Source organism: Gasterosteus aculeatus, chromosome 3 (genome assembly GCF_964276395.1).
Source record: "Gasterosteus aculeatus chromosome 3, fGasAcu3.hap1.1, whole genome shotgun sequence".
Lineage (NCBI taxonomy): Eukaryota > Metazoa > Chordata > Actinopteri > Perciformes > Gasterosteidae > Gasterosteus > Gasterosteus aculeatus.
The window spans coordinates 4,196,075-4,209,283 of NC_135690.1; the positions used below are offsets into that span (position 1 = coordinate 4,196,075).

The window sequence follows — 13,209 nt, forward strand, 5'->3', positions numbered from 1 at the left end:
GAAATAACTAGGCCAGCAATGACATTTTGACAAAGATAAAAAATGCGTTTTAACTTATCTTAGTATGCACCGAGTACAACAATCTTCATGGGGTAGTTCATTTCTATCAATTCAATGCATACATCGTCTTTGAAGGGTTGAATGAAAGTGGATTTTATCCCGATCTGGGGGTCAGGAAGTTATAAAGAAAGAAAATAAGTGGCTATGCGGTTGTTTTTCAAACCTGTGACGATCCTCCTCAATTCCTTGATATCCTTAATGGATTAAGTAAAAAGGATTTTTTTTTCTTCTGTGCAATGGTAAAAGGAAATTAAACCCATCCAACCTACAGACACAACTCACAACATGTGACCCCCCCCCCCCTAACCAACACACGCGCGCGCAGACGCACACACCCTGTGTAAATGTCAGCAACTGTCCGTGCCTGAGCCTGGCTGAGGACTCATGTCCATATGGGAAACAATGGAGCACTCACTTGGTTCGATCCCCCCCCTTGCTACAGCTGCAGTGGAGATGCATGTAGCTCCTCCTAAAGGAGGGGCACACACTTTGATGTATAAAGAGAAAGAGAGATGGGGCAGGGAGTAAGAGAGAAAGGAGTTCACAGCGCTTTTTATCTCTCTACCTTCCAACACATCCGCCTTGAACAAGTCATTGAAGCCAGGCACAACTCCACATCTCCGAGGTTTGGGCCCGACAGATTGTCAGCGTTGCAGATTGTTGTTGCTTTTTTCCTCTTTTTTCTCATTTACCCAAAAGTGCTGTTTTGAGCAACTATGGTTTTTCCCATTTTTTTCTGTTATTGACGCAAATCTTTTGGATAAGAATTTCAGCGAGCCCAGAATTCCGGCTGCTGGCAGCACTAGTTTATCAATCACAGTGACTGAGAAGAAGACACGTGTATTGACAGTAGAGCCACCTACAATTGGAGTTGAACTTTATTAAAGAATAAGGATGGGCTGTGGGTAAAATTATTCCATTTAGGATTCAGTTCATCCTCATGAAGATGATTGAGAACCATCTGCGATACTGGATTCATTGTTTCAACAATTTATAAAACGACAATCTGGTCCCATTTGCAGCTTTTTTTAACGTGACGTGAAGACATGTGATCCGGTCAAATAGCTGAGTGAGCTGTGTCGGATAAATCAAGGAATGTAATCAAGAGGTAATATTGAGGATGTTTTTACTATCATCTATGATCTTGATATAATATTTATTTTTTCTCACCACAGGTGAAATCTGGCCATACTGTCTCCATAGACATATTACAATGGCGAACGATACCATCACAACTTCTCGAGAGACCAAAAGGTGTTTGTTCTCTACCAACCGTCTAAATACATAACACAGCCTACAGTGCCAACTGCTAACACACCACATGGCCTTAACATCAGTGCTGGACCTGGGAAGTGCTCTAGGCATGATCTAGGCATGAACAAACAGACAACTATAAATTAGATCAGATAATGTCTGTGCCCGGAATTTTTGAGATAAAACGTCAGACTGTCACAATTAAAGTAACGAGGACGACCCCTCTGGGCAGCAAAGCCACAACCAGAGAGACCCCATGCCCAGCTGGTACCACGGGAATCCCACTGATCGGCGTGACCGATGGGCAGGATCCGCATCTCAGGTAGCAATCCTAACACACACTGTGCAGAACGGCATGAAAGCTCCACCTGTAAAGCAGGAAGCTGCAAGTCTACGCCGCAGGACGAACCACTCGCCGTCTTCTTTCCCCTTTATGCCGACCTGTCAAGTCTTCAGTTCCACGATGCCGAAAACCATCAGAAAGAAGGAAGGCAGAAGCAGAAAGCCTGTTTCAAGCTTTTGAATGTTTTTTCCCATTGTGCCTTAGAAAATGTGCTACATTGGCGAATTACCATAATCCAAGTTCCTGGGCAAGTTATTGGTAAAGTATCAAGGTAAGTAAGTAAGGAAATGTAAAGACCCAATGTACTTACAGAACCCAGTGAAAACTGGGGTGAGGGTTTATGCAATTATATCCGCCATTACGGAATATGTCATGCCAACATACATAATTTCATCCAATAAAAAATATGTCATTAATTGGCTCTTATGAGGTGGAATGTTTTTTATTGACTGAGGGTTAATTGATTTAAGATTCATCAATCCCTAAATGGGAAATTCCAATGCTAACAGCCACCAAACTAGGCCAATAGATTAATTGATTTCCCAAACCATATGAGCTACAGTCCAGTCTGCTTCCTGTGAGGGATGCTTTTAGATGCAGGAGGTTTGACAGAGCAGACATATTATGTCTCGGATGCTAATGTTTGGGTTCAATAGCACTTGAAAGGGATTTGCACTACAGCTCTGACGGATGGCATTCCACACATAGCATCATGAGATACCAGATCCATATTTTTCTAAGATTATGCATCCGCAATTAGAAATCTAATACATAGTCATGCAATTACCATTGTAAAATATACAAAATCTTATAACCAATAATACCCCAAACCTTTGTTTAAAATTTTGCAGATGATTGCGGGCCCCTCCCGTCCGGTCTTGATGCAAAAGGATAGCAGCAAGCAGATACCAGAGGGGTCTATGGTAAGCCGACAGGTAACTATGGGAGAAATCTTCTTGTTGAATTGAGAGCACACTAATTACAAAACCTTTAATCAAAAACTAAAGAGATGGCTTAAACTAAGCACCATGAGGTATGCATCCTACTACTACTACTACTCTCATTTTCTTCATATACCATTTAACTATTACTGTCATGATCTGACTTGGCTTTGGAGGTGTGGTTTCAGGCTGGGAGAGCAGGTTTCCCTGGTTACCTGGGCGGAGTCTGGTGGCTGCCTGCTGTCACACCTGTCCTGCATTTACGATCGATCGTCAGGAACCCCTCTTAAGGAACAGCAGGAGCACTAGTCTTCGCCAGATCGTTTTGCCTTCCTAGTGATAACTCACTTACTTACTTAATGTTGTATTTTATTGTGCTGATAGCATTAGGCCATTCATTTCATTTCATCCACAGATGAAAAAATGAACTCATTAGCCAGATCTGGCACTTTTATATTGAGGTGGAAAACTGAAATGTTGATTAAGGCGCACTGTTCCTGGCTAATTAATTAATTAATTAGCAAATATTAACAAATAGATTAATTAATACCAATAAGATTCCATCACATATTAATTAAGGAGAGAAAACTGGCTAACCCTCATGTTGAGCTATAAAATGATCATTTTTGATTAATGACTTCGATCAAGTTAGACATTTTATAAAATGGAATAATCAGCATCATCGATGAGTGAGATAATACTACTGCCGCAGACTAACATAGCTTAGCACAAACACTTTCAAACATTATCTTAATAATTTGCGGTTTCTTGTCCTTGTCCTGTATTCAAAGCGAAGATAACTAGAGTTAGCTCCATCTTTAGTGCAGACATGAGAGATAATCTTATGTCAATCACAAAGAAAGAGCAAAAAATTATATTTCCCCAAAACATGGACAAAAAATCCCCTCAAAATCCGCAACTATAAAAACATTACATTGGTTTTCAGCCATACATTTAGTACTACATTTTTTTCAGCACTTTCAAGTAATAATTAGATGCATATTCTCAAAACCCGCCCTGACAAATAAAACCCATGGTTACTCATAGCAGGCTGACGGATGGATTGCACAGCCACCTACACACACACAGGCCATAGACGGAGCACTCCGTGCACTTGTGAATAACTTCAATTATGCTGCGATGGTTCCGCAGCCTGACTTGAACTTTAAAAGCCTGTACATGGTTTATCTTGAAAAGCACAGTTGAGGGATGAGACCGTTGGCAAATGTGAAAGCCCGGTTATTATGTATCAATCGTTAAAAAGGCTGCATTTTCAATATCTCCACGTGTCCTTGCAGCAGGAAGGGCACAGCCATATGACATAGCACTAGTAAATTTCTAAAGAGCACACGCGTGGAGTGCAAGCACTCACATTCATATACGTGCATTTACCCGATGTTCTATCCTGCGGACTGACTCGCGATGAACAGCAACGGTGGATTCTGCTTTTCGCCTTTTGCATTGTAGAGAGAAGGCAAAGGTCGGGAGACGGAGCGCCCTGAAAATGCACAACCTTGGACGACGACTGTGAGAGAATGTGCGGGGGAAATAAGTGGGAAAATGGGAGCTAACAAGAGAAGTCAAATGGATTTCTCTTTTTTAAAAGGACAATACTGAAGCAAGGTTATTATTATTTATGTCACTGAATGTGCTTTCACTGGTACTTTCTCCAAATGCTCGCCCTGTGAATGTATTATTGGGATGGGAGAATATTTCAGAAGCAACAGCTGCTTGCAGCAGACTCCAGTTTAAATTAAGCCACCTTTCCTTTTCATTTTCGGGGAATTCATTAAACCTGAAGCAGCGCTTTTGGGAAGAGGATAAAAAGGCATCATCAAAACACAGATGCCGCCTTGCTTTAACAAGTGTGAGCGCCAGAAATATCTGCAAAATTATACAACATTACTGAGAATAATGAACTGACATCTTTAAGAGGTCCATGATATGTGTCTGTTGAGGCCCCTCTACTTCAGTTGAGGGGTACTAGCATGTAAAGTCATTTTCATACAGAGGAATGTACTATTGCAGATCTATATTAATGTTTCTGCCTTAGCTGAAGAGGATGTGTAAAAAATCAGCTTTGAATAATGTGTTTATTGCAGATCTGCAGTTATCATCCCAGACATCGACAGCTTTATAAGCCTCAACGACAACAAGCGGCAACAAAAGCTACATTAGAACACATCTTCCCTCCTACTCAGTGTTGTCTAATGCTGTCTGCAGTTTGACGGATGGGCAATAATCTAATAAATATGCCAGACGGGACGTAAGTGCACTGTGAGGATAATTCATTTTTTTCTTCTGTCAAACTTACCAAATTGATTTTTCCGTGGAAAAAAATGTAGTAACACGGCCTGGATTATCTGTTCTGTTGGGTTGTACAGTTGTTTTATTTTTGGGGAGTTGGACACATACATGGGAGGAAAAGGCAGGACATCTTGACCTTTCCTCCATTGATTTTTATCGTTCTTTTTTTCAGCTATTCCTCCCAAGTCCTTCTAACAATTGGAGGGTAATACTAAGTACCTGGTATACACATTTAATATCCTTATATTGATTTCAGCAATAAAAATACAAATCTTTAGTCAGATGCATATGTAATTCACAGAGGTGGCTTGATGTTGAAAAGTTCGGGAGGCCCTTTTGAACCACAGAACAAAGCATGATTCGCAATATCAACAACTGCAGTTTCATGCATTTTGGGTATTAGACTGATGTCAATCCTTCCTATAATGCAGAGGTCCCCAACCCTTTTTGCCTCATGGACCGGTTTCAAGTTAGACAATATTTTACAAACCGATCTTGAGGAGTGCGCAGCCCGGAGTGGACAATTGTAAACGTGAAAACGCTTGGGTTGCTGCTATAATGGACATCATCACACCAGAAACACTATGGTTAATGTATTAAGTATCTTTCTCCTGTCATGATGTCAGCATAGATGTACACAGCCTTTTACCATTAGTTTTGTCATTAGAGGTCTGTATGAGACATGCACTAAACCTTTCATTTACATGGAGTGAAACATTATTAATGGAAATGGCCATAGTGTCCATCAATTTATTTCTATGTATACAATCAGAGTGGACAGAGGAAAGTGTATCTAATTTAGGCTCCATGTTATCACGGTCCTATTCCAAGTTCCCAGAATCCTATGTTACCAGTCTTATGTTTACACTGTCCTATATTTAAACGATCTGTCACGGTGTGGTTCACTTCCTGTTGTATTTTGTAGTTTTCTGCCACTCGTGTCCCCGGGTAACTTCACTTCCTGCCTTGTCCCGTCATCCCCTGTGATCGTCTAATAGTTTCCACCTGTGTCCAATCACCTGCACCTCCCTTGTGTATTTAAGCAGTGTGTCTCTTGTGTCACTTGTCGCGTCATTGTCTATCGTCGTGGATGTTCATAGTTTCATGCCTGCTGTTTTCCCCCCCGGTTCCTGTGTGATTTTGCCTTTTGACTATTAAAGTCTTTTGTTTCCTGGGAAGTCTGCGCTTGAGTCCTGCCTCCTCCACCCACATCCCTGACACGATCATCCTATGTTTACAGGGTATTCTTTTCATGTCATGTGATTGCAGGGTTCAATTTTCCCAGGATCCTACACTCTAAAAAATGTCACCGTAAATTAACGGTATTTTACTGGCAGCAAGGATGCCAGGAATTTACCATTATTTTACTATAATTACGTAAATGGTTTTTACACTGTTATCGTAAAATGGATTACTGTATGTTACCGTAAACTAGAAGGAATTTTACTGTGAATTAAATGCAATTTACTGGCAGTCGACGCTAGTAACTTACTGTTTTATGTAATTTACGGTATGTTGTCGTATATTGGATTACAGTTTCTTACCATACAATTACTGTTTCTGTGTTATAAATACCAGAATGTTACCGTTTACTTATAACCGTATACTTTTGCATATAATTCCCCACAAATTAAAGAAAGACAACCAAACTCATTTCGGTCATAGTGGTTGGAGTTTATTAGATGCCTTTAAGATAAAAATGTTCGGAATTTGTAACCAAGATCGAAACATAAAATATGCCGCATGCATACAATAGTAAAAAAATTAATTATAAAATCATTAGGAACAGGGTAAACTAACTGCAACAATACGCTATGGAACACTTTCAATTGACCGCTGCAAACGGCTGGCGTCCTTAATCCAGTGCCTCTGTAAAACAAACCATAATTAAATATTTAGAAACACTGTCATTGGTAAAATATTAAAATTACAAAGTTGAGGAAGACAACAATATGTAAGGAAGGAGACTGTTAATCATGCTAGGCAAATAACACTTACCAACGTTACTTGGAGAGACGAGGCAATGAGAAACTCCTCTGATGTTGAACTGCACGGGTGTTGTGGATGAACTGAGATTACGGGTCTGACTTCACGTTCAGGAGCAGTCGGTCACGATTACCCCTCAAATGACTTTTAGGCAATGAACACTTTGAATAATACAAATATTTATAATCCTTACATTCCAGCCACTGAAATGACAGCGAAGGCGGCGCATGCGATAGGGAGGGTGTGCTGTGCAGCACAAGGTTGGCGGTTCGAATCCTGGCTGCTCCCTGTGCCAAGTTGAAGTGTCCCTGAGCAAGACACCTAACTTACTCCACATAAAATGATGTCAAATAAAAGTGACAGCTGCATGTATAGTAATGTCCTGTAAGTCAAAGCCATCATCGTATCTCATGAGATACTATCTCATTATGATGACTTACAGGACCTGTTTGTCAGTGGCTGATATGGGCTTCCATACATTAACCTACAAAAGATGTAGATGGATTGTGATTCACTGCATTTGTATGTGTATTTCCACCACTTCATAAAATATATGTAACATGCAGTTGAATTACGGTAGTCTGCTATTATTGTAAATTGACAGCTTTAACTGTCACATGTATTGTTACAAATTTCTATGTCAAATATTTCGTATACATTTTTACGAACAGGTTTTGGAGATTACGTTGGTTTGTTGGGTCATATCATTGCAGGAAGTTCTACGGTCATATGTATCCAGATTCCTGTGTTGTCTTCTTCATCAGTGAGCTCTCACAACAGCCCCTGTCATATTAATAAGAGAACCGAGCTCAGTAACATCTTCGTTCGGGACCCATTACGTACCATACGCCGTGCCTGGGGGGATAAAATACGCACTTTCAACCCAAACTGCTACTCCTACACCAAACAAAGTAGTTATGTTATATATACCTAAAAGAAGCCAAGCCTCATGACCAAGCCTCTGTAAATGACGAGCTAGGAATGATAACAGGGTGTCAGAACACAGGACCCTTTTTAATCACATATGTAAAGCTGGGGAACATAACACACTTTGTCACGTTTCCATTATGAGCCTGGGGACCCGGCGAACAAAGACACCAGGACAGTGTTGTCAGACCCTCCAGGTGCATGTGAGTGAACATATAACTGTTTGAGTTGGGTTTCCGCTCTTTCTCCCTCCCCCATGATTGGTTTGACAGGACCTCTCCCCCCCCCCCCCCCCCCCCCCCCCCCCCCGGGGAGTCCGCCGGTGGTTGTGGCGTTAAGTGTAAATCTAAAGGCAGCGGCTCCTCCTCTCACAGGATTTCTTTCGGGCCACATTGAGTAGTCTCTCGACAAAATAGCTGACAGGTAAATGCTGTGCTTACATGGTTCAGTGAATTTGTGAAAAATTGCACCGTGAGTACCCGGCATTCCGGGTGACTGATGGAGCAACGATATCACGCACACAAACCCACACTCAAAGAGAGACACACCAAGAAGAGGCAGACAGGCAGCACCCTCCCTGACACACACACACACACACACACACACACACACACACACACACACACAGATGAGGCAAAGCGGAGGTTGAAGGACAAGTCAGCTCGTTGATGTTGTAAAATGATGGCTACGGGTGTAGATTGCGGTTTTGCACACACACTCTCACGCACGCGTCAGAGAAAAACATTTAGCAAAGTTACAGTATGCAAAGACAAAACAATTTATCGTGCCCGCACACATATTTCCAGGTAAGCAATTCAGCATCTGCACTCATTAAAAAAACAACCCGTCAAATCATACACATGCACACACAAACGACACCTGCGTGAAACGTTGACGTCTCAAGATTCATGTGAGACCACCACACGTGTTTTTGCACTTGCACCCTCTTTACACAACACACATTGACGGGAAGGATCACGTTCCTCCCACCAGCTTAGATAAGGTTAAATCCTAAAAGCGTCCGCCCCCCTCCCCAGCCCACCGTGCGTCACGACTTTTTGAGCGATGCCGAAACCGCAAATGACCGTCCGATTTCGCATATGCGCGCACCGACTCGGGTATTTGGGGCTGGCTGCGCGTAAATACAAAATGTGCGCGCCAGGCACCGGATAAAAAAAACTCCGCACAGACCCGCGCTCTGTGTGCACCTTTTATATTGTTGTTGAATCCCCTCCCGCGTGGGACACGCAAACTCACCCAGGTTGCGAGCGCAGGTCCTCCTCGTTCGTCTCCTGGGGTGTGTGCGTCCGCGTATCCAGTAAAATAAATGAAAAATGACGTGCGAGGGTGAGAATGGCAAAAAGGCCCTAACGAACAAGTGGACGGCGGCCAACCAGTACAGACTCCTTCGTCTCTTCACCTCTCTCTCTCTCTCTCTCTCTCTCTCTCTCTCTCTCTCTCTCTCTCTCTCTGGGTACCTCACTCCACCACTCTTCGCCGGGGCAGGTCGGGCACTAATATTCCAAACATTGTTCTCTTCATCAGCTCACAGATGGGAATGGAAACAGTCCGTTTCGCGTCTTGGGGCACCAGTTCGGAGTTTGGAGGAATGTGTTCTCCTCGCTGACTGGAGATGCTGCGCGTCGTTGTCCCGCTTTCAGAACCAAGTCTACGGTCTGACAAAAATCCCAATTACGATGTTGAGTCAAACCTGGGGTCAGAATGTGGGAAAATACCCCAGGAAGTGTTTGCTTTCAGAGGGAATGCGAAAAGGCAAACAGAAAAGAATCGGATAAAATAGGGTAGTATGCTCTTCTCTCACTTCTCACCAGAAAATGTGAAAAAAACCTTAGCTCAACTGCAGCTAAAACGAATACGCGCAGGTATCTACCAACTGTGCACCCTCCTCCGCCTCTCCCTATGCGTGCGTTTTTATTTCCGGTCTGCTCAGTCTCCCCGCGCCACGGTCATCGCTCAGTGTCGAGTCCGGCGTTTTGTTCCTGCAAGTAGCTCAGGGAAGCGCGCCTCTATCCACTAGCGCTCTTCGCTACTCTCCTCTCCCTCTCTCGCGTCTCCTCAACCAACTCCGCTCACCCTCCCGGTGTGAAGCCGCGCCCCCTTTCCACCCCCACAAACACACACACGCACACACCAACACACATCCATCCCTCAGCAGCGATTGGCTGAAAACAGCAGAAGAGGAGAGGGAGGGAGGTTTGTGCTGCGATGATGCACGCTGAGGAGATGGAGAGAGAGAGGTGGAGGGGAATTAGAGGATGGAGAAAGATGGATCTGAGATGAAACGGGGGATTCGGTTGGAGAGGGAGCTGAGAGAACTGGTATGAAAGGGAAGTTAAAGAGGAGAGAGTAAAGCCAAGGACAAAAGATAGCGAAGGGAGAGGAAAACTGTGTGTTTATGAGTGTGTGTAAGAGGTGGGGGGGACTTTATGTGTTCAAGCCCTCACGGACTGGCTGGTCCCAGTGAGCACAAGACGTAATCAGGCATGAAATAGGTGAGAAGGATATTACCGCTCTAGGGCAGGGGTTTTCAACTGGTTTTGTCCCAGGGATCATTTTTTTGCGTACCGACGAGGGGGGGATGGGAATTGACAACAACTAATAGGGGACAAGTCATTAAATACTCGTCATGCATTATATTACATTGCATATAATGTGTGCTGGTCAACTAGTCTAAAATTTATTTTAAACAAATTTTTGCGTAGAGTGACAAATCGTACCAGCGTACTTTGCAGTCAAAATGCGTATCAGGTTGGCAGGTCTGCTTATTGATAGAATGGTGGACCACTTTACCTTCTGCCTTGTCAGTCCCCTCACCTCAAAATCTACCTCCTCAAAAACGGTAGCGTTAGCTAATCAGAGCTTTAGCTAGCTGGCCAACGTCGTGTTTTCTCCTGCTGTGCTAAATGACTCAATTCATCAAGCTGTAGCTAATGTTAGCTAAGTATGTCAACAAAGCTCCTGGCTAACTTAACTTAGATATACCAGAAAATATCAAAATGATTGAAACCATCACTCACCCTGTTCGCAATTCACTGAATCTCGCGCTCCCTTCTGACACGCGCACCTGTTCGCAGTTCACTGAATCTGAATGGCACATCAGAATGTCCTGGTTATCACCTAGTGACTCCTCAGGGATGTGTACTCTCTGTCTGAACTGGAAATACTGTGTAACTATTGATTTTTCCCTTTTAAATCTAATGTGAGATTGACCAGACGTAGTCTTGTGATTGAGATTTTGTATTATTTATGGTATTTTGAGATGTTTTCATTCTGGCATAGTACATCAAGTTGTCCTGTTTTTTGCAGAGTAGGGCTGTCAACGAATATTCTATATTCAAAAATATATTCGAATAGTTGTTTTCAACTGTTTTCAACAACTATTCAAATGTGAAAATTAATATTCAAATGTAAAAAATAAATAAAACGGCAACTGTCTGCTTTGCGGGTGAGCGCGCACCTGACTACTGACTCTATATTGCATGAATAAAATAGACTAAATAGACTAAAAACAGCTTCATGCACTGAATAAAGCCTGCCATATGTGGGACAAGAATCGCAACCTTAAATTGCTTGCACAAAACTCTTGATCAGCCCTCTGCATTTGTTTATTGTTGTTGTTCATTTAAACCGCTTTCTGCAGAGAGAGAGAGATATCATGGCCGTTAGTTAATTTACTTATTTTTTGTGTAGGTAATATGTTGTTAAATAGGTTTAAACTTAAATAAATTACATATACAAGTAGTTATGTCTCGTATAAATTTGTGCCTAATGCGCAACCAGATATTCGAATATATTTGAATATCTGTCTTTTTTTGAAGCGAATGCAAAGCCGCATTCCTGGTGTCGCTCCTTATGGTTAAACGACTTACTCTCGGACTCTTTGTCCGGCAGCCGCAGGAGTTCTTGGCTGCGTTTCTAGCTGTCCGGCCAGTACCTCAACATGCGGAGTAGCGAGGCCCCGTCCAACGCTGCTCGCAGCTTTGTTAGTTGTAATTTAAACACAAAACGGCACATATTTGATAATTTCCTAGGCAGAACTCCACTGGGTGGTTGAACTGGTGACTGTTCCTGCTGTCCTCGTGCACTTTGCTGTGCTTTCAACTCTCCATCATTTGACGGTTGTGTTTGAAGTGCCAACAATCTCGCGACATTTAGCCAGGATGTTTTCCAAACCACTATCTTTTAGGGCATCAGTGTCCTCTTCAGACCCTGTAATGTTAGATGTTGAGATGGAAGTAGCCTAGCAGCTAGCTAAACCTGTCAGGGTTGGGTAGGAAGGCAGGACTCAAATGCAGAGTTTTAACGAAAACGACTTTAATAGTCAAAAAGGGCAAATGCAAAAGGCCAACCGGCAAAAACACATACAAGTACCGGGGGGGAAAAGGCTGGCAGGAACGAGAGACATCCATGTCAAAAGACAATGACGCCACAAGTGACAAACAACACACACTGCTACACTAGACACTAGGGAGGTGCAGGTGATTGGACACAGGTGGAAACAATCCGACAATCACAGGGGATGACAGGACCAGGCAGGAAGTGAAGTTACCCGGGGACACGAGTGGCAGAAAATTACAAAATAAGACAGGAAGTGAACCACACCGTGACAAAACCTGCGTAAAGTGGTCCGTTTGTCACTCACCCCCCTTCTGTTTGACACGCGCCTCTGTTTGTTTTACTTTGCAAAAAGCTCTCTCCATCTTCAACTAAACCCTCATCTCTTCGATCTAACTGACTGTAGCTAGCGGCAGTTTCGTTTCAGTGGTCAACTTTGTTTACTTCTGGCACATGGGAAGTAAACAAAGATGCGTTAACTGCGTTAAAATATTGTATCACCTTAATCTCTGTCACATTAATCACATAGATTAACGCGCTGATTTTGACAACCCTAATTTATTAGTATGTTTTTGACTCTTACCATTGTTTGTTGTCCTTAATGCCTTGCGGGTGAATCTGATCATTAAAAGCATCTTAAATATAGATTTGAAAGTCCAAATGGAATTTCAAAAGTACAACCGTGAGCCCGATTTTATTGGCATTAGCCACGTTAGAGTTAAACCATTGGCATTTTGTAAAACTATAAATGCCAATTTATTTTTTATATTTTGTCCCCTGAATTAGAGTAAGCTTGTGTCGGATCGCTAACTCCTGCTCTTGTCAAACCTCCGGCCATCTCAAAACAAATGAGGGATTAAAGCACAGACGTCTAGAACAGAAGACGGTGATGGGAGAAGATCAAGAGGATGACAGCGGCTCAGTGAATTCCATGCAATGTGTATTTTTTTTGTCTGGGCTTAGAAAGTTAAACTACCACACGGGGGGTCCGCTTAATCGCTCTTCTTTATTATTATTAGCCTTTTTTCAACTTCT

At 42.6% G+C, this 13,209-nt stretch overlaps 1 protein-coding gene across 1 annotated transcript in view; it reads right to left on the reverse strand.

The window, feature by feature from the left end:
- brinp2 (bone morphogenetic protein/retinoic acid inducible neural-specific 2) overlaps positions 1-9,913 on the reverse strand; it is a 177,699-nt gene extending 167,786 nt beyond the window's left edge. Inside the window, exon 1 of the mRNA XM_040171065.2 lies at positions 9,076-9,913. The gene's annotated coding sequence lies outside the window, so the exon portion shown is untranslated. The remainder of the gene's footprint in view (positions 1-9,075) is intronic.
- Between the last annotated feature and the right edge of the window lie 3,296 nt (positions 9,914-13,209).